At 44.6% G+C, this 4303-nt stretch overlaps 1 non-coding gene across 1 annotated transcript; it reads right to left on the bottom strand.

Annotated features, from left to right (window-relative positions):
- Positions 1 to 3999: 3999 nt before the first annotated feature.
- LOC112716298 (small nucleolar RNA R71) lies at positions 4000 to 4103 on the bottom strand. Its single transcript, XR_003160283.1, has one exon. It is a non-coding gene; the product is annotated as a small nucleolar RNA R71 (small nucleolar RNA).
- Between the last annotated feature and the right edge of the window lie 200 nt (positions 4104 to 4303).

Genomic DNA, 4303 nt, shown 5'->3' with positions numbered 1-4303 from the left:
CGTTGGCCGGCGGCGTTGCAACGGAGGTAGGGCGCGTTGCAACGGATGCCGGACGCGTTGCAACATTGGCTGGGGTCGTTGCAACGAAGGCAGGGCGCCTTGCAACGTTGGCCGTGGCCATTGCAGCGGAGGCAGGGGGCGGTGCAACGTTGGCTGGGGTCGTTGCAACGGAGACAGGGCGGCTTGCAACGTCGGCCGTGGCCGTTGCACCGGAGGCAGGGCGCGTTGCAGCGTTGGCTGGGGGCCGTTGCAACAGATGCTGGGGGCGTTGCAATGGATGCCGGGCGCGGTGCAACGTTGGCATGGGGCCGTTGCAACGGATGCCGGGCGCGTTGCACGTTGGCCGAGGGGGTTACAACGGAGGCAGGTCGCGTTGCAACGATGGCTGGTGGCCATTGCAACGGATGCTGGGCGCGGTGCAACGGAGGCAGGGCGCGTTGCAACGGATGCCGGACGCCTTGCAACGTTGGCTGGGGTCGTTGCAACGGAGACAGGGCGGCTTGCAACATCGGCCGTGGCCGTTGCACCGGAGGCAGGGCGCGTTGTAGCGTTGGCTGGGGGCCGTTGCAACAGATGCTGGGGGCGTTGCAATGGATGCCGGGCGCGGTGCAACGTTGGCAGGGGGCCGTTGCAACGGATGCCAGGCGCGTTGCACGTTGGCCGAGGGGTTGCAACGGAGGCAGGTCGCGTTGCAACGATGGCTGGTGGCCATTGCAACGGATGCTGGGCGCGGTGCAACGGAGGCAGGGCGCGTTGCAACGGATGCCGGACGCCTTGCAACGTTGGCTGGGGTCGTTGCAACGGAGGCAGGGCGCCATGCAACGCTGGCCGTGGCCGTTGCATGATGCCAAGGCATCTTAGGCTAGTTTCACTAGCATTTTTCTGTTAGTTTTAGTTGTTTTATGCATTTTCTTGAGCTTAAAGTAACCAAGAATGGTTAAATGAATAACAAAGCAATGAACCATCCAAACAGTATGATTTTGATGCAAATTCCATGAGTTTTTAGTTATATTACTTGAATGCTATGAATGGAAGAATTCTCATGAAATTTTGCAAGACTTTGATGCAGTTGTTTGGATGATTTCAGGGAAGAAGAGGCTAGGCAAGGAAGCAACAAAATCAATAAAGGAAGCTTGAATATCACATGTGGAGTTTAAGTTCCAGTTTAAGCTTAAACTGGAACTTAAACTACCAAGCCATATAATGCTGGAAGTGGCGTTTAAGCTCCAGTTTAAGCTTAAACTGGAGCTTAAACGCCAGAATCATGAAAGCTGAAGGTGGCGTTTAACTTCCAGTTTAACCTTAAACTGGAAGTTAAACGCCAGAATGAGAAATGCACCAGGGAGCATTTCCACGTTTAAGCTCCAGTTTAACCTTAAACTGGAGCTTAAATGTGTTCGACCCAAATTATGCACCAGGAAGCCATTTCCACGTTTAAGCTCCAGTTTAAGCTTAAACTGGAGCTTAAACGTGTTCGACATTTCACACTCCTGGGCTACTTTCTTCATTTCCACGTTTAAGCTCCAGTTTAACCTTAAACTGGAGCTTAAACGTGTTCGACCACAATTTGCCTCCAGGGTTGCTTTCTCATTTCCACGTTTAAGCTTCAGTTTAACCTTAAACTGAAGCTTAAACGTGTTCGACATTTTATCCTCCAGGGTGCTTTCCTCATTTCCACGTTTAAGCTTCAGTTTAACCTTAAACTGAAGCTTAAACGTGTTCGACAATTCCACCCTCCAGGATTGCCTTCTTCCATTTCCACGTTTAAGCTTCAGTTTAACCTTAAACTGAAGCTTAAACGTACTTGAATTATATCACCTCCAGAAGTGTCCAATGTTTAAGTTGTAGTTTAAGCTTAAACTGCAACTTAAACGCCTCTATTTGAAAAGGTTTCTGGGCCAAAAATATTGCAGTTTAAGTTAGCATTTGAGCACAAATATTAACTTAAACATACTCTGGTATGAAACCCAATTGAATATCATGGTTTATGGGATTGGGCCTGAAGAATTGATGAGTCTGGAATTTCAATTGTTGAGTCATGTGTCATTACTTGATTATCACTAAGTTGGCTCAATGAATGTTACAGAATTGGATCAGCAGCCTCATCAGGATTATGGATCATAAACCCAAAGCAAAAGGAAATCAAGGAAAGGCCTCAAAGCCCAAGAAGCACAACAGAAGCTCAATTTAGAAAGTGTATAAATAGGATAGAATTTAAGTTAGAAAGAGACGATTCGGAACTTTTGGGATCATTTTCTAGTTTTTCATACTTTGTGTAATTGAATTCAGAGCTATGACTCGCTAAACCCCTTTCATTGGGTTAGGGAGCTCTATTGTAATTCAATGAATCAATCATAGTTTTTATCTTCTTCTTCAATCTTTTCTCTTGAATTTTGTTAGAAAGCTTCTCGATTTAATTCCATTGGTTAGTTGTGTTGGGAAAGAGACTATCCATAATTGGAATCCTTCGGAACCTTGGGAAAGGAATGGAGGATTCATGCTAGAGAAGCTTTCTCACAGTGAATTGGATTCGGGTTTGGATGGATATTGTGACATGTAATCCTACCAAATTGTGGTTCATGAAACTGTGTGGTATAATCAGTGATCGAGCATCATCTCTTCTTATGAACATTTAAACCAAGGGATTGGGAATTTGTTTGTTTTTAGAGAGAATTGGTGAGCCAAGGAATTGGGATCCAATCATATAAGATTGCCAAGCAAAATTCAATGAATGCATTGGTTGAGGAAGGGATAAAAATGTTTTGATTCGGAGATCTCAATATCTCCTGAAACCCAATGAATTCCCCATTTCTGATCTACACTTTCTCTTTACATTCTGCAATTAAATTCATGCAATCACCCCCATCCCTTTTTAATTTCAGCACTTTAACTTCTCGCTCTTTAATTCATGCAATTTAAGATTCTGCCATTCTCATCTAAATCTTGATTCCGCTCAACTAGAATACACTTCTAATCCGAATTGCTCATTCAACCAATCCTTGTGGGATTCGACCTCACTCTATTGTGAGTTTTTACTTGACGATAACCGGTGCACTTGCCGGAAGGAATTTTTGCCGATCGTGCAATTTCCTAAAATCGTAGCTATCAAGTTTATGGCTATCAAGTTTATGGCGCCGTTGCCGGGGATTGGTTTTCGATTGACAATTCTCAAATTGGAAGTTAACTAGATTGAGCATTTTTCTTGTTTTGTTAATTCAGTTCAAGTTACTTGTTGAATTTTAATTTTTGCACTCTGTTACTTGTTTTCTTTCTTTATGCCTTTAAATTCAAGCAACTAACTCACTGACCCACTAACTATTTGAATTAATTCCTCAACTGCTCTAACCATACGCTTCCATACTCTTCCATTAACCAAGAGTATTTCACTTGTTGTTGCCTGTGCTGTATTCTTGTATGACAGGTAGGAGAGGAGAGACATCAACTCCTCCATATACCGAACCAGAGAGGACCCTTCATAAACTTAGAAGGGAAGCAAGAGGGAAGAGAGTACTGGAAGAAGAAGAATCTGAAGGAGAATCTGAGGACAATTTTGAGGAAGCTCTAGATCTCAACATGGATAGAGAAGTTCACAACCATGAGAGAGCTGATGGAAACAATGCCATTCCCAAGAGGAGGGTTCTTGGTTCATACATAAACCCAACCTCTGGGAATTGTGGTAGCAGCATTCAGAAACCACCCATTCAGGCCAACAATTTTGAACTCAAACCACAGCTAATATCACTGGTGGAGGATCATTGTTCATTTGGTGGGAGTGCTAATGAAGATCCAAACCAACATCTCACAAAATTCCTGAGAATTTGCGACACTGTGAAGTCCAATGGAGTCCAGGAAGATGCCTATAAACTGCTCTTGTTCCCATTTTCACTTAGGGACAAGGCAGCTAAGTGGCTGGAATCATTCCCAAGGGGGAGCCTAACAACCTGGGATGAGGTGGAAAGCAAGTTTCTGGCACGTTTCTACCCCCCACAAAAGGTCAACAGGCTTCGATCTGAGGTTCAGACTTTTAGACAACAAGATGGTGAAACTCTCTACGAGGCATGGGAGAGGTTCAAGGATTTGACAAGAAAATGCCCACCAGACATGTTCCATGACTGGGTGCAATTGCATATTTTCTATGATGGACTTTCTTATGAATCAAGGAAGGCTGTAGACCATTCATCAGGAGGTTCATTGAACAGGAAAAAGACTGTGGAAGAAGCCATTGAAGTGATTGAGACAGTGGCTGAGAATGAGTACTACTATGCTTCAGAGAGACACAACACTAAGGGAGTCATGGAGCTGA

The sequence above is a fragment of the Arachis hypogaea genome, chromosome 1 (genome assembly GCF_003086295.3).
Source record: "Arachis hypogaea cultivar Tifrunner chromosome 1, arahy.Tifrunner.gnm2.J5K5, whole genome shotgun sequence".
Taxonomy (NCBI): domain Eukaryota; kingdom Viridiplantae; phylum Streptophyta; class Magnoliopsida; order Fabales; family Fabaceae; genus Arachis; species Arachis hypogaea.
This window is presented reverse-complemented; position numbering and strand designations above follow the sequence as displayed.